The sequence below is a fragment of the Ziziphus jujuba genome, chromosome 8 (genome assembly GCF_031755915.1).
Source record: "Ziziphus jujuba cultivar Dongzao chromosome 8, ASM3175591v1".
Classification (NCBI taxonomy): domain Eukaryota; kingdom Viridiplantae; phylum Streptophyta; class Magnoliopsida; order Rosales; family Rhamnaceae; genus Ziziphus; species Ziziphus jujuba.
In genome coordinates, this window is record NC_083386.1 from 4,135,513 (window position 1) to 4,156,606 (window position 21,094).

Below are 21,094 nucleotides of genomic sequence, written 5' to 3' on the forward strand. Positions count from 1 at the left end.
GTTGAGCCAAAATTAACTATTCAATGCTTTCACGACTCTTGCATTTGCTGGAATATCCATCGCATATATGCATTTGCATGCATTTTTCTTCATGACTTACAATTCTGATCACTAATCTCTGATTACTCACCGATTAATTTGGAAATATTCACCTTTTTTGTCTTTGCCCAAAAACCTCCATCTTATGGCATGTGCTTTGTCATATTCTATGCACAAAAAAATATTTTTATAAAATAAAAAAAACAAATTCTATAATTCAGTAATATTAAGGTAATTCTGCACTTACTAAATTTGTTAATCAAATTTTTTATCATCATGAGTTGGGATTGTTTCAGTGGTAATTATTCAATTGAAAATGGCCACACAAATAGATTTCATATATCCTTCAGTTTTAGCAGCTCAATGGCCACTGGCCGTTCAAAATCTGTTTGGGGTACGGTGCTTCGCCGATGCGGCCGCTGAAATCGTGCTCCTTTAAATATGTTAAGGTGTCACCAGTGGCATTATAAATATTGACCAACGTAGCAATTCCACCGCTCTACCTCTCCCTGAGTAGTTTGAGCACGTACGCGTCGGCCTTCTCATGTTTTTTGTCAGCTTCCCTCAGGTTGTAAGCCAAGTAAGCCGTGTCTTTGCGGGTGATTACTTGCTTATCTGGAAAATACTACCTCACAGTTTCATCGGTCACTGGTGTTGCAGAATCAGGCTGTTGTCTTACCCTGTCAAAATAATTGGGTTATGTATATTGGGCACGAAATTAATTATGTGTTTCGTAATAAGCCTGAATCTATTTTTCTCTTGCAAAATGGAAACTTTAAATGTAAAATTATTAACACCAAATCAAAAGAGGCTTAACCGCCTACTAGAAAAAGATGTCACTTACTAACAAACCTATACATTGCAGATTAGAGTATGCCAAAGCAGAAGAGAAAAATCGAGAGAGATTTTAAAACTCAAAAACACAAAAAAAAAAAAAAAAAAATAATAATAATAATAATAATAATTAAAAAAAAAAAAAAAAAATCTTACCATAGGTCTATTTAGTTGTGGTGGCCTTTGCCATAAACTTCAAATGGGATCAGCTTTCTTTCAACAAGACTACTGGCTGCATTAGATCTTGTGACAAAAGGACACGTAAAGAATTATAAAATATACGAAAAAGAGAGAAGCTGTTCTCCTCCCCTGTTTTTCCATATTGCCGAATATTCCTCTGTTTCCATGTTTTAAATCCTTTCAAACACAATTCCATAGGAGAGAAACATCCCAAACAGGCATCAGAACCAGAAAACGCACTCAAACTTGAAAAGAGACAGAAACTTCGAAAAAAACAGTAAAGACATGATAATGAAATATATATTATACGTGCACTCATAGGATGATAAGATGATGAAGTTATTTATTTTTAGAAGAAAATGCAGTTTAATATCTTGTATTTTTATCCATTTTTTATTTAGAGATTGTAAAATTTTTTTTTTGAAAAACGGTATCCTCTGTTTCCAAAGCCTGTTAAATTTTGACAACTTCCATTTAAAAAAAAAAAAGAAAAAAGAAAAAAAAGGTCGTGCTATTCATTTCATCCCTAAAATTGATTATCTATTTTTTTTTTTTTAATTTTCTTGAATGAAAACTTTTAAAAAATTGTTAAAAGCCCTTAAAACGTAAGCGCAGCGTTTTACATTCTTGGTTTTACAGTGCCTCTTTCTTCTTCTTCTCTAGCAGGAAAATCATGCCAGAGGCTCCAACAATGGCAAAATATATATCAACTCTCTGATCATCTTTCCCACTCTTTTCCCACAAACCCAGTACCCTTTTCTCTCACCCTTCGAAACCCCACAAAACCCCACTTCTCATTGAAGCTTCTGCTTCTTCTTCATCTTCACCACCACAATCCCAAACCAATTGCCCCTACAAACCCATCACCACCATTTCAGGTGGGTTAGACCTCTGACTCCATCTTCTCTTAGTATTATTCTTCAATAATATTATATCTTATATTTCTATCAATTTTTCTTTTATTCCAAAAACCAAAATTTTAATTTCTTTCATGTAACGTTGAATCTGAATGGCTTGTTCTTTGATAATTGAAACCCACATACTTTCTTTGGCTAGCATATTGACAAAAACACAAATTGATTTGAAGTGCATATTAACTCGAAGACGCAGGTAAGCAGTTAAAAGAAAGAAGAAATTAATATTTCAATGGGTTTTTAATTTTAAGTTTGGAGACCCATACATGGCGAAAACTGAGAAGCTTGTACGCAGTCAGAAGAGAGAAGCGAATAACAACAATTTATTTATTTATTTATTTTTTGGTAAAGAGTTTTTTAACAGAGGATGCAGTAGTGATGAACAAAGACATCTCTTGATGGTGGATTTGGTCGATGTATTGTCATGAAAAGGTAAACAACATCATCATTGTTTGTGTCGTGGTGATTTCATTCTTCTTGTTTAAGTGCTTCTTAAGCCATTTGCCAGGTTCTGTACTCTGTACAGCTTTTGTTGTAGTACTAACTAAAGGATTTATGATATATTTTATCTCTATTTTTAATTTTTTAATTATCTTATCCTGGTATTTTCTCCAATGGACAGGCTTTTAGCCATCAACACTCAAGACAGGATAACCAGACCCAACAGAACAGGAAATGATGCCGAAAAGATGCAGGTATATAACTGAAGAAAACGCATCAGTTTTGTAATCTGTTTGCTTTTTGTGGTGGTATGTCACTTGACACTGTTTCATTTTGTGAGGTTATGTTGTTTACTCTGTTTGTGTATCTTGGCACTGTAATTTGGATGCACAATTTTCCTTTTTTCCTTTCCTATTCTTTTAATTCTCTGATATATGTAATATTCAGTTTCGTGTGGTTTTATGCTGTATGAATGTTCTCATTTGTGCATCAAATAAGTGTGCCTTGAAGGATAACATTTTATTTTGCTCTTATGATTTTCATTGTAATTGTCCTGCTGCTCTAGTTTCCCAAATCCTCTCTGAGGAAGTTTTTTGTATTGGTAGGTAATCAGTGTTCTATCTGGTTCCTTTCCCTCCTTTTGTGCTTAATGCAGTTTCTTTAACCAAAAAAAAAAAAAAAAAAAAAATTAATGATGGGTCAGCTTTTGGTTTCTTGCATAACTATTCAATATATTTCTGTTGACATCATTTGCTTACCTGCCATTCCTGTATCCAGTGAGTACAGAAACGTTCAATAAGTTTCTTATCCTTTATTTCCAAATTCAGCGATTTCAAGTTTGCTCCTCAGAATTTTAAAGGTCCCATAGGGGAATCCAGTGTGGTAGACAAAGTGGCTCTTTTTACTGACAAAAATAATAATTAATATGTGCATCAAATAACTTAATTCGTCATACTCGTAGACACGAGGTAAGCGGGTTTAATTTTGGCATCATCTGTTGATTCTTTTTATGTTTCTTTTATTTTGTGTTGACTTTTTTGTAATTTAATTTTTGCATAGGTTTTTGATAAATTTAGTAGCAGACATTGACAAAAAGGTGTTTGTGGAATCATTTCCAGTAGGAAGATTTCCCTTTTTCTAAGCGTGGCATTTGCCCTGGTTTAATTATGAATGCTCATGGATTTTCAAGGTTCTTTTCTCATTTCTTGTTATCATTATTATTATTACTTTTTATTTTTTCTGTGTTTAGTGTAATAGATTATATTGACAATTGCATTACCTGTAGGTGATAAGACCTAGTCTTATTACCCACGTATAATATATCTGGCATGCTCTTGTTATTACTTAATAAGTTGGTGACTATTGTATGTATATCTATATCCATAGAGACCACAGGCAAGTATACAAAACATTATTGTGATAATATATTAACTTCTTGCAGAGAAATAATCCCAGCAAGATATAGCACAAGAGTACATAGCCAAGCCTATAAAAAATTAATGCTGCATGCACAGTGCATTTGCAATTGCAGCCTTAATCTTAAAGATACACAGACAGACAGACGTAATAGGGGTATCCATATATATCGGCATGATTGTCAATATATATAGTTTATTTTATATATATATATATAATATTGCATGGAAGTGAATCAAGGGATGAACTGAAAGGTCATTGTTCCAGAATATTTGTAAGGGTTGTTTTGGGTAATGGACGCATCTGAGTAGCATCCAAACGAAGTGTCCTTGTAAGAATCACATTTGATCAAGGGGTGGACCCAGTCCCAAATATCAGCAGCATCGTAATGCCCAGGTTTTCGAATCTCAGTGTAAACCTATATATAACAATAACAATTAGATTCAATTAATTAATACTATAAAAAGCTTAAATAAATAAATAAATAAATGAATTTATGGATAATTAATTAAGGTATATAGGAATGAATTAATATTACCATATGAGGTTGGCAGAGGAAGAAGCTACTTACGAATTTTCTGTGGTCGCTGGGGGACATTGTACCAAGCGTGCAACCAGACATATTCTTCTCCACCACTTTTATCGTAGTTGAGGCCGCGGTACAAAACGGCAGCGGATGATCCGGCCACATGGAGGAAAGCAGCCCACTGGCCGTTCTGAATCTGTTTGGGGCACGGGGCTTCACCGATGTGGCCGCTGAAATCGTGCTCCTTAAAATATGATCAGCCAATATTTGCCAATTGTTGAAATTTGAATAGAGGGACAAATTTTGCCGCTTCTTTAAATTTCAATAAAAAGATTTTAGCGACTTTGTGACGAAATGTGGTCCAAAAACCACCTGATTTTTGTCCATCTAACAAACTATTTACTTGTTGAGGGTCGCAGTAGACATGTTTACTCAACAATTTAGCCTTTCTCTACTCTCCTTCTCTTCCAAAACGTCAACTTTCTCTCTCTACCAAATTTCAACAAGTGGTTTAAATATATGTATAAACATGGTCTTTTTATCTTTCCATTTTCAAATCATGAGGAGCTACAGGGATTTAGGCGGTTCGCACTCAAACCGCAAAAAAGATATTTAATCTTTCTTTCTTTCTTTCTTTGCAGGGATGAAGGCGGTTCGCACTCAAACCACAAAAAAGATATTTAATCTTTCTTTCTTTATTTCTTTCTTTCTTTTCCTTTTTTTTTTTATTTTTAGAAAATTACTCTTTTTTCGAACAACTTATTTATATATATAATCAGGTGGAGTGTTGATTTTGGCCATGATTCTTCTTTTATTAACTTTTAAATTATATCAAAAATTAAAATTTTAAAAATTAATTAATAATCAAATATAATTATATTGATATATTAAAATTCAATTTAAAAAAAATAAAATTTATCAAAATCGATGAATCATAAATGCATTTTTAAATCTTACATTTTAAAATAATTTAAAGTTAAAAATATTATGATATAAAACTATCATATTGGCTTGTTAAGAGCCTAATTATGTTATATATATATATATATATATATAACTATGTTTTATTTTTAATGATACACTATTTGACCTTTTTTCTATGGAAAATATTATAAAGTTTAATATGATAAGTTTTTGGAATCAGTTAAAAAAATATACAGATACTATTTTCCTTTTCATTTGGAGTGTCTTTTAGCTCTTTAAATACATATATGGAAAAAAAAATAAAAAATTAAAATAACCCTGCCCACAGCTCATGCTTTTTTGTTCTGTCTTCTATATGTATTTTGAAATAAGAAACCAGCCTCATCATCATGCAACCATACATCTTCTGTATTTTGTCATGAAAGAATCGAATCTCTCTCTTGTATTTGTCTCATTCTCTCAAACAATTCCAATTAAATTCTGATCGCCTATTCACTCGTAAATATTCCCTTATCATTTCTCTTAGTTTTATGTGTAATTTCAAAATATATGTTCATGTTTATATTAAAAATGTAATCTAGGTGATGTTATATAAATTTAATTGTTTATACTTATAGGCAATGTTTTAAAAAACAAAAGCATAAAATGAGGTGTTCCATTGTTTATAAGGCTGAGGCATACACCTGCGTTTCGATATATACTTTTCCGTGATATAAAAAGTAATATATAAAATATTAAATATATTTAAAAATTATTGGAATTAACATACTTAAAACACATTATACTTCATTAGTTTTTTATTACAAATAAATAAATATTAAAATGATGCATTTTTTAAAACAATTGTATACTATTAGTTCGCTTTTATTAAACTGTAAGTAAGAAACTTATAATTTATTATATGTAAATATTATATTTTAAGATTTGGAAGAGCACTTAGTGTGGACTGTGGATCCATTTTTTTTTTTTTTATATGGCCTTAATCAATCTTTTCTACGTTATGTAAAGGTGGGTTGTAAAGGTGGGTTGGGTATATTGGGTAAAGGTTTACTATTAAAGTGTAAGGCCGGCTACTTGAATGAGAATGATAAATAATGTAACAGTCCAGCCCAGACCATCCGCATGTAGATATTGTCCTCTTTATGTGTGGGGAATCCTCTTACAACCCATCCCAGACCACCCTCATGCAGATATTGTCCTCTTTGGGTTTGGGGAATCCTCTTACAACCCATCCCTCAAGGGTTTAAAACGCATCTGCAAGGGAAATGTATCTACATGCTTATAAGTCATGCTTCGTTCCCCTTTTCAACCGATGTGGGACTTCACAATCCTCCCCTCTTGGGGCCTTCCAACCGATGTGGGACTTCACAATCCTCCCCTCTTGGGGCCCAGTGTACTCGATGGCACACCGATCTGGATACTGGCTCTGATACCCCCAACCGATGTGGGACTTCACAATCCTCCCCTCTTGGGGCCCAGTGTACTCGATGGCACACCGATCTGGATACTGGCTCTGATACCCCCTTGGAGCCCAGTGTCCTCGCTGGCACACCGATCTGGATACTGGCTCTGATACCATTTGTAACAGCATAGCCCGGACCACCCGCATGCAGATATTGTCCTCTTTGGGCCTGGAGAATCCTTTTACAACTCAACCCTCAAGGGTTTAAAATGCATCTACAAGGAAAATGTATCCACATGCTTAGCCATGCTTCGTTCCCCTTTCCAACACTTCACAAATAAATTCCATATAACATCTTGTTTTGGACGCCTCGAGGCAGTTTTCCAATGCCTCAACTGAAAGCGTCGCCGTGCCGAGTCTTGAGATGCATTAAAGCCATGCCTGCAGGTTTACTTTTCAATATTATATTTTTAATATTATAACATTTTAAAAAAAATAATAATAAAAGATTAACACATAAATCAAGTAAGTTTCAAATTTTAACATCCACATCCATATGTCTGCCATTATAAAAGTAGTAGGTTGATCAATTCGAAGATAGTTCTAAAAATGGGTCTCACTGGTTGATCAATTCGAAGATAGTTCTAACAACCATAACACTTGCTAATGTTATAATTAAAGTGCTCATTTTTAACATTATACATAAATAATATAGGGTAACCTTGTACAATATATTAATAGAAAAGCAAATAATTATGTCTATGAGTATATATGATGTGCAATGTGCAATTTGATATGGTAAGAACACGGACTTGGAGGTAATCATATATGGCTAAACAATTACACATCAAAATATTTTTTATTGATTAAAAAATAAAACTTAAATGCCTTGTTTGTCTTCATCCAAAAACCAACTCATACGTTACACATCAGGAAAAAAATGAAAGTTTGGTATACATACATATATAAATATATATATATACACTACCAAAACTCAAATCAAGTGTAATGTCAAAACTTTTTTTTTTCAATTTTCGGATTATATTAAAAATTTAGATTTAATCATCAAATTCCAATATAATTTATTTTTCTTAATTAAGATTTTAGTATGCCATTAAATAAATATTTGTTAACATTTCAAAATTTAAATCTTAATTTTTGATATGATCCAAGATTAATAAAGAAAAATATGAAGTTAAAACTATCATACGATTTTGATATTAAAATTATCATTTTTTTTTATGTAAGTCAGACAATATATATATATATATGTGTATCACCAGAGCCACTTATATATGCTTTTTTTTTTTTCATGGCTGCTGTTGCTCTTTTAAAGCTGTATATCTTCATGTTCGTGGGTTGAATATCCAGCACACGAATATTCTCTCTTCCTCACCTTTTTTGTCTTTATAAAAAATATAAAGTGGCCATTATTGTAAATGAAAAAAAAAAAAAAACATAACATGCATCTTATACCAGCTGCTATATCATACTCTATCTACTCATGTTTTTTGTGGCAAAACATATTAATATACAATACAAGCAAAAAATGTAACAGCCCAGACCACTCGTATGCGATATTGTCCTCTTTGGGTCTGAGAAATCTTCTTACAATCCAGCCCTCAAGGTTTTGTCAAAACACGTCGTAATGGTTCAGGATCCCACCCCTTCGCCTGCCAGTCCCACTGGCCCGAGCCTTCTAGGCCCAATCACGATATTGTCCACTTTGGAAGCTAGGTGGTGAGTCCAATCCTATCCCTCACGGTTTTACTTTCCCTCATGGGAAGGCCTCGCAATAGTTAGGGGGAATCATCTTCCAATCCCTGCCTACTAGTCCCACTGGCATGGGCTTCCAAGCCCCTCGGGCCTCCCAGGCCCAATCGAGATATTGTCCGCTTTGGAAGCTAGGTGGTGAGCCTAATCGTACCCCTCACAGTTTTACTTTCCTTTCTTTCATGGGAACGCGTCGTAAGGGAAGGGTATCCACACGCTTATAAGTCATGCTTCGTTCCCTTTTCCAATCGATGTGGGACTTCATAATCTTCCTCCCTTGAGGCCCAGCATCCTCGCTGGCACACCGATCTAGGTACTGGCTATGATACTATCTGTAACAGCCTAAACCACCGGCATGCGATATTGTCCTCTTTGGTCCTGGGGAATCTTCTTACAACCCAACCCTCAAGGTTTTGTCAAAACGTGACTCAGTGGTTAGGGGTCCCACCTCTTCACCTGCTAGTCCCATTGGCCCGGGCCTCCCAGGCCCAACCGAGATATTGTACGCTTTGAAAGCTAGGTGGTGAGCCTAATCCTACCCCTCACGGTTTTACTTTCCCTTATGAGAATGTGTCACAAGAGAAATGTATCCATATGCTTATAAGCCATGCTTCATTCCCCCTTTTCAACCGATGTAGGACTTCATAAAAAATATTTGCTGCCAAAAATATTTGTTGCATATAGTGGCAATTACAACATGCTATGTTATGTCCTCCAGTTTTAGCATGGTACACTGTTGACGTCATATGTAAAATATTGCATTTTGAATATTTTCATTTGCAACTAGTTGATTACTATTTTATTGTGTATATGACCATTTGAATTTGAAATTATCATCCTAAGAAATAGTGTTTGTACATTATCTTTTACTTTAATTTTTCAACGTTTTATTTACGTACGATGTCTTTGCATCTGCTATGTCATTCTCTATCCACTCACATGCTTTTTGTGGCATAAAAATTGATCTTCTATACAAGCCAATAATATTTGCCCCGTATAGTGGCAATTCATACAACATGCTAAGTTATATCTTCTAGTTTTAGCATATATGATACACTATTGATCTTATATTTAAAATAGTACATTTTAAATCTTTTCATTTACAACTAGTTAATTATTATTTTTTTTGTGTATGACCATTTGAATTGGAAATTATTGTCGAAGGAAACTGTGCTTGTACATCATCTTCTACTTTACCTTTTCGACCCTTTTTTTTTTATGTTTATATAAATATCATATTTAGAAATTGGAGATGGTTATTTATATAAGAGTAATGCTATAATTACTAAGAGTACATACATGGTATTTTTTGATTGGTTAACATATTAATATAATTTAAAAATTGATAAGTGAACTTTTAAAAGGGGAAATTGTATTAAGTATAAACCAATCAAATAATGACATGTATATCCTTAATAGTTATGTTGGTGAATTAGATAATATTTGTAGTATTGTTTTTTATATAGTATATATTTATATGACCTTATATATATACGTATAAAATAATCAATAATTTTATACATATATAAATTGATTTTTTCACTGCTATGATATGAGTATAAATTAATTTTTGCCGACACAAATGAACGAGCTAGAAAAACACATCGTTTGCCTAAAATCATACATGCATTTAAAGGTCACCTTAATTTCGTTGATAGAAAAAGTACTTTGGATTTGAAGTGCAAAACTTGTTTGTCATCACATCTAGCCCTTGCTAGTCATTGTCCAATATCTTACCTACATCACATGACATGTAGGCCTTACTAGTCATTTTCTAATATCTTACCTACATCACATCTAGCCCTTGCTAGCCACTAGATTCAAGTTCTTTGTGCATTTTTGGCATTTTTTCCTATAACCTTTTGTTTTCGAAAAATATTGTTGCAACCCAGCTGCCACAAAATTAATATCTATATATTAATGTATCCTCATTTTTTTCCCTTTTTTTTTTTGTTTTTTTCTTTAGTAATTCTGGGGGACCAATACCAGCCACCCCAGCCCCCTCGACTAAATTGATCATATTGTTATGAGACAAGATAAATAAATCAGTTATATATATACAAATATATAATATATACTTATTTTGGTGGTCCCTTCTTAATATCTAATTTAACCTATACTATATTTGTGTGAAAAGTATTTTGGGTACAAGTCTTTATACATGTGTCAGCGTTTGTGACCATATATGCTTCAAGTAAAATAAAGAATATTATCATATATATATATATATGGGAATTCTACGATATGTACCGCATTCAAAGTCGATGTGTACTATGTACAGTAAAATCGATATTTTCATTCAAAAAACATCGATTTTGGATACGTCTGTATGCGGACCATCCGTGATAGGACTCACCCGAGAACCCTCCTAAGATCTCCTATGGAGTCCTGTCTGGTGAAGTCTCACTGGACAATTCCTAAGAATATTCAATAGAACTCCACTTGAAACGTGGACAACCGAATACCAACATTAGCAATAATACCTCAAAATATAAATATAAAAATAAATCCACAACAGTATAAAGTTTACAACCGGCCTACTGTACTAAAGGTCATAGCTACGCACATAAGTATCATGGTCTTTACTTAGTCTCATAATTAAAACCAGGGCATTCTAAGAGTGTCAATGAAGTGTAGAAGTACAAATAAGTAATAAATAATTCCAGAAGATAACAATAGATAAAGGAAAGATAAATACGGCTGCTGTCGTGGAAGGACTAAGAGATAAGCTGTGCGGGAGGTAAACTGCTACTAGCTGCCTGGGCCTAGGGGAACAAATTTAAAACAATAAAACGTGAGATAAGGAAATTTCAGTGAGTGGCATAGTATAATATGAAAATAATAATTTATTTCCGCAAAAAATATTTCTCTCAAGACCTCTCGTTTTGCTCTTTTGAAAAGTTGTCCATTTAAAAATCATTTCACAAAATCCAAACTTGTATCCCAATTTAATCTCATAAAAATTCGATACTCAAAGGAACGAAATGAACGATCAATATAATATTACACAATACCATGAATATGATGTAATTTACAAGCATAAAATTTTATAACCACAGTTCCACGAGGTAAATATGAAAATGTAGAAATCACCACAATATTTATAAATCAACAATATATTCAAACATATACAATATATCATACGATGTACCAATCTGTAAACCATGGGATAACCCCATCTTACGACTCTCAATATCCGAAAGGTATCATGGGAATAGTAAATTATCAGGACATACCCCACCTCACAGTCTGTGGCAATAATATCCTGTGGGCCAAGCCCAACCTCACGGTACCGTAGCAATAATAACCTATGGGATAAACCCAACCTCACGGTCCATGGCAATAATATCCTATGGACAGAGTCCAACCTCATGATACCGTGGCAATAATAACTATGACATAAATCCGACCTCACGGTCCGTGGCAATAATATCCTATAGGCTGAGCCTAACCTCACGATATCATGGCAAAAACCAAGTGCGCTGTAATATAATATAATATAATACTGATCCAAGATATTGGCATTACATGGTACATCAATTTAAAACTAACCGATACAATATCCTCAATCGATACTGTATCCTAAATCATAATTTAATATTTAAATTCCACCGCTTATTCAAATATTTCAAAAATCTCAAATCATCATTTCATACAAAAATAAAAAATATCACAGTGAAATATATTCACCATAAACAGATTTTAAGCATCTAAAAATTTATAAAATATTTGAACATGCTTAAAATCATATAATTTTCAATATGCTTTCTCAATTCAATTATTTTCCAAAGTGATTTAAAACCTAAATTCAAATACCAAAATATTTAAATACCACAAGTTCATTCATGAACTCATTAGAATCACCAAACATTTAAAATATTGACAAAAATCATATAAAATGATAACACATATAGGTAAAAGCAGATTCTCGTATATCCATAAAATGAACATTCAAATCAAACGATAGGTATAAATAAAATATTCAAACCACATATTATACTATATACCAAAAATATTTTTAAAATTATAACCACTCACAGTACTGCAGATACTCACTCCTGCTCCTCTACAGGATTACCTCCAAGCTCAACTCGAGTGCCTGTAATCTAATAAAATATTCTTCAAGCACCAAATAACTAAACCAAAGACATTTGTATATCCCAAATGTCTTGATGTAATTTATCGTACTATAAAATTACATAATGTGGACACCGAACAGTCCAATTATACCGCATACCCTTAAGACCCGACACCCAAAACTTGAACCACCTAATGGGTCCTAATAATATCCAATTTCACTAATCCAACTCCAATTTTAACCAATTTGACCAATTTTGGTGAAACACAGTCCTAACTTATCCGAAAATTAACTAATTAACCCAAAAATAGAAAAATTATCAAACGACCTCCAAAATTCACAAACTTTATATTGACGGAAAGCCCAAGAGATAAGGAACCTACAGTATCCTCACCTTGGTCCAAATTTTCCTCTAGTGGCCGGAAGACTCGGTTGAAGCTTCAGTCGAACTTCAAGTCATCGTATCTCCCAAATGGTGAGGAATCTAGGAAACATAACCACATGAATGAGTTCAGAGTGGTCAAAAATAGTGGAAAAGGTGTATGGGTTGGCCTGAAATAGCCAAAAATCGAGAAAATCTGGCAACCCACCTCGCCGACCGCCGCGGACTTCGCTGGCCCGATCTGGGCTCGTGCGGCCACCGATCACCGTGAAATTTCACAGATGAGCTCACCTTTAAGTGATCTTTCTACTTTGCTGGTGCGTGTAAGTGGTGGTTGGCTGGAAATGGGCAAAACGGCAATGACCCGGTTCGATGGTAAACGGGTCGAAACGATCCAATTCGAACCCATGGGTCTAGGGGGGAGAATATCTCAGGTTTTGGAGATGAAATGGGTATTTTGTGCTTTTGTTCCTGTTTGACATGCTTACCAAGGCTTATATAGACCCTAAGATCACTAACAGACAAAAACTGAGGACTGCTTTGGACACTGATATAAAACTTATGCTTAAAACTTCTTAGAACCATAACTTTTTATCCATAACTCAAAACTTGACGTGCCGCTAGTCTATGAACGCGTATCGATAATATCTATACAATGATACCTCAATCAAACCAAAAAAATTGGCTATCGAAAAAGTCAACTCGGATCCACATATTGTTCACTTGGTCAAACTTAGTCAACTTGGTCAAACTTGTTTAATCATGTGTATTTTTGGTATGGGGTGTTACAACCTACCCCCTTTAAAGAAATTTAGTCCACGAAATTCATACCTTAGTTTTGGAAGAGGTGAGGATACTAACTCTGCATTTGATTCTTTCGCCCAAGTCATCTCTTCGACAAGGTGATTTCTCCAAAGAACCTTCACCAAAGGTATAGTCTTATTGTGAAGCCTTTTCTCTTCTCTTCCTAAAATATGCACTGGCTGTGAAGCCTTTTCTCTTCTCGTCCCTCAACTCAATCTTCGGTGTCTCCAACACATGTAATGGATCTGAGATATACTTGAGAAACATGGAGATGTTAAAAATATCATGAACTCGAGAAAGCCCCTCCAGCAAGTCAACCTTGAAAGCCACTGGACCTATCCTCTCTACTATCTCATATGGTCCAATGTAGCGAGGACTTAGCTTCCCTCATTTTCCAAAATGTAATACACCTTTCCAATGAGAGAGCTTTAAGAATACTCGATCGCCAACCTCAAACTCAAGATCCTTCCAACGCACATTCACATAGCTCTTTTGCCTGTCTTGTGCTACTTTCAGCTTGGCCCATATAATATTGACCTTATCCACTGTTGCCTATACAATCTCAGGGCCTAGAAGTTTCCTTTCACCCATCTTATTCCAACATAATGGAGTTTGACATTGTCTCCCATACAACGCCTCATAAGGTGACATCTCAATGCTCGAGTGATAGCTATTGTTGTAGGTGAACTCTGCTAAAGGTAGATACTCATTCCAATTCCCCTTGAACTATAGCATACATGACCTTAACATGTCCTCCAAGGTCTAAATAATCCTCTCAGATTGTCCATTGGTCTGAGGGTGAAAAGCGGTACTCAAATTCAACTTGACACCAAGTTCATTCATTAATTTTTGCCAAAATCTCGAAGTGAATCGTGAATATCTGTTATATATAATAGATATTGGCACTCCATGCAAGCTCACTATATGATTTATAAAGAGTTCTGCTAACTTCTGAGGAGAAAACTTCTCATGAATGGGTAGGAAATGTGCGGACTTCGTGAGTCGATCCACGATCACACAAATATCGTCATGCCTTTAAACTGTGGGGGGAAGCTTGAATACAAAATCCATTGTGATGCACTCTTATTTCCATTCTGGGATGGGTAAGGGCTGTAGGAGTCGAGAAGGCTTTTGTCTTTTCGCCTTCAATTGCTGGCAAATGAAACACTTGGATACATACTCAACAACTTCTATTTTCATCCCTGCCCACCAATAATACTCTTTTAAGGTACAGCATATTTTGGTGCTTTCGGGGTGCATAACATAGGCAGAACTATGGGCTTCTTCCAGTATTTGCCTTCTCAGCTCTTCATTTGCGGGAACATAGAGCCTAGTACCTATCACCAAGGCTCCATCACCTCTAATAGCAAAGTCTGATTGTCCCCCTTTTTGAACTTTCTTCCTCATACTCATCAAGTAAGGGTCTTCAAGCTGGGCCTCGAGAACACAATCCACAAGTACTGGTCGTAATTGGAAGCTAGCGAAAAGTGCTCCAGAACTGCACATCCGAAAATCGGCACCTAACTCTCCCAACACAACCATCAAAGGAAGTTGTATTGTCTGAATATAAGCTAATGAGCCTGTAGACTTCCTACTTAATGCATTGACTACTATATTTGCCTTACCCATATGGTAATCAATAGTGCAATCATAATCCTTAAGCAACTCCATCCATCTTCTTTGCCTTAAATTTAACTCATTTTGAGTAAACAAATACTTAAGGCTCTTATGGTCAGTAAAGATCTGACAAGTAGCTCCATATAAGTAATGTCTCCAAGTCTTCAAGGCGAAGATCACCGTAGCAAGCTCTAAGTCATGGGTGGGATAATTCAGCTCGTGCTTCTTCAACTGCCTAGAAGTGTAGGTAACAACTCTCCTATGCACACAACCCAAACCTCGACGTGAAGCATCATTGTAAACCTCAAAACCTTCGTTGCCCTCTGGCAATGTCAGAACAGAAGCTGAAGTCAACTTTTCCTTTAATTTCTGGAAGCTCTCCTCACACTTGTCAGTTCATTCGAACTTAACTCCTTTCTTGGTCAAATAGTGAAGTGGTCCTACTATCTTGGAGAATCCTTCGATGAACCTACAGTAATACCCCGCTAAACCTAGGAAACTCCGTACTTCTGTCACTGTAGTGAGTTGCTCCCAATTCGACACTGCTTCTACCTTCTGAGGATCTACATAAATGCCATCAGCAGATAGTACATGTCCAAGAAATCCCACTCGACTTAACCAAAACTCACATTTGCTGAACCTGGCATACAACTGGTGTTATCTTAGGATCTGCAACACCAAACTCAAATGCATCTCATGCTCTATCTCACTCCTCGAGTACACCAAAATATCATTAATAAAAACGATAATGAATTGGTCTAAATATGGATGGAAAACCCGATTCATCAAGTCCATAAAAACTGTAGGGGCATTGGTGAGTCCGAAAGACATCACCAAAAACTCATAATGCTCGTATCTTGTCCTGAATGCAGTTTTGGAAATGTCTGATTCCCTGATCCTTAACTGATGGTACCCTGACCTCAAATCAATCTTGGAGAATACTTTAGCACCCTGAAGTTGATCAAATAGATCATCAATCTGGGGCAAAGGGTATTTGTTACGGATGGTGGCCTTATTCAACTGCCTATAATCTACACACAACCTCTAAGTACCATCTTTCTCCTTCACAAATAACATTGGCGCACCCCAAGGTGAAATGCTAGGCCTAATAAATCCTTTATCTACTAACCCTTGCAGTTGAGTCTTCAACTCTTTCAACTCAGCTGGCAGCATCCAATAAGGTGGTAAGGAAATAGGAGCTGTACCAGGGACTAACTCAGTGGGAAAATCTATCTCCCACTCAGGAGGTAAACCTGGAAGATCATCAGAAAACACATCTGAAAAATCATTCACCACTGGTACATCCTCCAACCTCACCTCATTAATTTGAGTATCAACTACGTGAGCTAAATACCCCTTACAACCCTTCTAAAGTAAATGTTTAGCACAAATGGTAGAAATTAAACCTGAAGGTGTCTGCCTCCGCTCTCCGTAGAAGACCACTACTGGTAGACCTGGTCATCTAAATATTACCTCTTTGCAGAAACAGTCCACTGAAGCACAATTCGAAGCGAGCCAATCCATGCCTAGTATCACCTCCAATCCTTGGAAATCTAACAAGATTAAATCTGCCTCCATAACTTGGCCATCAATGCAGAATAGACTGTCTCTAAACATCTGACTAGGCCATAAAAACTCTCTTGTGGGTGTGGCAATCTCCAAACTACATCCCAAAGGGACATAAGTCATCTCGGCTCGTGCAACATACTCACATGAAATAAAAGAACGTGTAGCCCCTGGGTTAACAAGTATACATGCATCATCACCAAAAATAAATAATGTACCTGTCACAATGTCGGGGGTGGCCTGTGCCTCTTATATGGTCATGGCATACACCCTGCCTCTAGCTGGTTGTCGTCCCCTCTGACCTCTGCCTCTAGCTGCGAGTGCAGAATGCTGTCCCATACTGGTGGAACTTCCTGAAGTCCGGCCTGTATGAGTCTCCTGTCTTACATACCCACCAATCTGCTGAAACTGAGCACTTGATCCAAAGGCTCTAGCTTGGGTCTAACCTCGATAAGGGAAATCCTTCTTGAAATGTCCAAACTGCCCACACTAAAAGCATGATCTACCCCATTGGCATGGTCCATCATGAATCTTGCCATAAAGGCTACATGTAGAATGAAAATTGCCTCGACCTGCAGACCCCTGAAAATGACTACTGCCACTACACATTGAGCGAAATCCAGAGCTTTGAGTGTGTCCACCTCTTTGAAACCTCCTGTCACTGACATCATGCCTGCCCTTTCTAGATCCTCTACTGCCCAAAGATCCTAAACTGAAACTACCCTTCTTAGACGATCCTTGACTAGGGTTCCTTGAAGATAAGCCAAGCCATTATATGATCGGCGCTTAGTCTTGCGCATCAAAATCTGTCTCTCTACCTCAAGGGTGGCATCTTTCATCGACTAATATGTGGGATGAACGGCACTTGAGATGCTCAATGCTATAGGCTCACTCAATCCATCGAGGAACCTCCTTTTCTTGCTAACCTCATCTGCAACCAAATTGGGGCAAAACTCTGATAGCTCCCTAAACCTCCGCTCGTACTCAGAAACCGTCATGCTACCCTGGATGACCATCTCAAACTCTAACCTTTTGGTCTCAATAAAAGCTGGAGGGCAGAACTCAGTATGAAAAGTGGTCTTGAATTGTGCCCGAGTGTGGCGTCTCCTAGTCCATTTGTAAGCCCACCACTTTCTTGCATTACCTTCTAGCATAAACCTAGTTATCTTGACTCTGTCCTTATCCGGACATTGTATACCCTCATCCAAGACTTTCTCCATATCATCTAACCAAGATAGGGCTACAAAAGGGTCCGTGGAGCCATCAAAATCCACTGCTCCAAGTCTACGAGCCTGATCAACAGTATAACCAGTAAACCCACTCCTCTCGAGTGATCTAGCCAGACGCTCAATGAGATGCTCCTCATAAGAGGGTGCATTCATACTTTCAGCTAAAGCCTGCTGGAACCTAAGTTTACCTCTGTGCGCCATCAAGGAAAATAACTATTTCCAAAAATAGACGAAACGAAATCAATTTCAAGAATAGGTTAGGAAATTATACAAAACACAGGATGACTTGTATAGCATGCACAACCCCGAGGAATTTAAAACCTAAAACTCTAATACCAAGCTGACAGGACCCGCCCTAGGAACCCTCCCAGGATCTCCCGTGGGGTCCTGCCTAGTGAAGTCCCATTGGATATTCTTAGGAATTGTCCAGTGGGACTTCATCAGGCGGGACCCTACGGGAGATCCTGGGAGGATTCCCGGGGGGGGGGGGGGGGGGGTCCTGTCAATCCACATCTTAGAAACCCTCTTATCCTATATATATATATATATACGTATGTATGAGCTATAGCATGTGTCATATTAGGTGGTTGGCACTAAAATCACAGAAAAGCTATTTAATCTTTCTTTTCTTTTCTTTTTTTCTTTTTTTTCCATGTTTCTTTTTTCGAAAAGTACTCTTTTTACAAACAAAAACTTATGTATATGTACATATATAGTCAAGCTAACATGCTGATTTTAGTTTTATGTCTTCTTTTGTTAAGTTTGGATCACATAGAAAGATAGTAGATTCAAAAATTAATTACCGATCAAAATATGGATGTATAATTAATTAGTAATCAAAATATGGATTTATTGAAATGTTAAAATCCAATTCAGAAAAGTGAACCCAAGTCGAGACTTGATGAACCTTAAATATGTTTTTGAATCTCAACCTTTGAAGTAATCAAAGAATTGGAAAGGAAAGTCTTGATGGTTTGATTGTTGACTTGATAAGAACGGGTGAACGTGGATTACTATTCATGGGGTATAAAATTTGGCATTATCTAAATTTAAGTGGTATAATTATACAATCAATTTTAAAATTGTTTTCTAATGGTAATGTACAAAAAGTTATTTATAGCTATTAATTAATTATTATACATTTTATTAATTTTTTGGGAAAAAATTTGCATTTTAAGGAAAATTTTAATTTTAAAAAAACTTCACAATATCTAACAAAGTCTCTACTGGTAGAGGATCACTTTAATAGTATTTATTTTTTTCTTGTCAAACTAACTTGGCAAGATGTTTAGACATAGACTCATTGGAGAGAATTTTTTTCTTTTTAATGGCTATATATTTTTGTGATGTGGCAAAAAAGTCATTCAAGATGTTCTTAATTTTAAATGATACAATATTATTTTCTATGAAAAATAGTATAAGGTTTAATACCTTAAGTTTAATATAAAGTTTAATCAGGTAAAAGTATATAGCTTATAACAAAATTGCTATTTTTGTTTTTATTTAGAATAGGGATGTAAATGAGCTGAATATTGGCGTTCTCAAGCAATATTAACATTTATAATATAAAAATTAATGACAAAGTCATTTTTCATTAAAAAAAAATTTTACTATCTAATCAATATACTGATTATTGATAAACATATATGTATGCATGTATATGTTGTATCCTTTTATAAGTATGTATGTATGCGTATATGTATGCATGTCATCTCTTTCTCACCTTTTTTATCTTTGCCGAAAGCTCTTGCATGTTTTATAGGTTCATAATGTACATTTCAAGCATGCATCTTATAGCATATGCTATGTCATATTCTATCCATTCACATGCTTTTTATGGCATAAAAATTAATATTCTATATAAGCCGATAATATTTGTCATGCATAATGGTAATTCATACCACATGCTATATTATATCCTCTAGTTTTAGCATGGTACACCATTGACCTCATATTTAAAATATTGCATTTTGAATCTTTTTATAAGCAACTATATATATATATTGAATATTTTCATTTGCAACTAGTTGATTACTATTTTATTTTGTATGACCATATGAATTTGAAATTATTATCCGAGGAAACAATGTTTATACATTATTTTCTACTTTACTTTTTCAACCTTTTATTTTTGTACATTGTCTTTGCATCTGCTATGTCATTCTCTATCCACTCACATGCTTTTGCACGTTAACCGAGGTTGACTGTTGACCGTTGACCCAAGGGGTCAAAAGTTGACTTTTTGTTTCAGTTGGAATCCTAGGTTGACTGAGGTACCGTTACGAAGTACACGTTGGCACGAGTTCGTAGACTAGTAGCACGTTGAAACGGTTTGAAAGTTATGAGCAAAACAAGTTGAGGTCCAAACTGTCCAAGGGGTGCCGGAGTTGACTTTTTATTTATGGGGAAATGAGCTTTGACTCATGCATGGTTGCGAAGTGCTCATCGATACGAGTTCACAGACTAGCGGCACGCTTAAAACGGACATCCGGTTAAAAAGTTATGGACGCATGAAGTTTACCGGATACCGTAATATTTTAATGTTTTTGAATCGATGAACAGTAAAATGCCACGTGTTGTCACCTGATTAGTCCACGTGGATGAACAATGTCACCACTGTGCCTTTTATTTGACAAAAATCTCAGGGAAGAGAGAGAAAGAGGGAGATGAGAGAGAGAGAGAGAGAGAGAAACCAACCGGCTGCCGGATTCCGACCAATTTTCTGGCCGATTCTTGTTACACACGCTGGCTAGACGGAACCCTCTCCTCATTTCCGGTTAAACCCCAAAATCTCACGACCACCGGCTGCCGGATGCACCCGGATCGAGGCGCCGAAGCTCGGCGGTGATTTTTCCCTCCACCGCTAGCAACCGCCGTTTGACCCCTTTCCAGCCGTTTTCCGGCCACACGTGCCAGTCACCCCTCACCACCTCCTCATTTCCGGCCAGCCCACCAAATTTCAAGGCCAC

General features: G+C 35.9%; 2 long non-coding RNA genes across 2 annotated transcripts in view; one reads left to right on the forward strand and one right to left on the reverse strand.

The window, feature by feature from the left end:
- LOC132805119 (uncharacterized) overlaps positions 1–21,094 on the forward strand; it is a 283,618-nt gene that overhangs the window by 225,808 nt on the left and 36,716 nt on the right. The window lies entirely within an intron of this gene.
- Positions 3,811–4,557, reverse strand: LOC125421386 (uncharacterized). Its single transcript, XR_007239709.2, has 2 exons — positions 4,396–4,557; positions 3,811–4,242 (listed from the first exon to the last, which is right to left on the reverse strand). It is a non-coding gene; the product is annotated as an uncharacterized LOC125421386 (long non-coding RNA).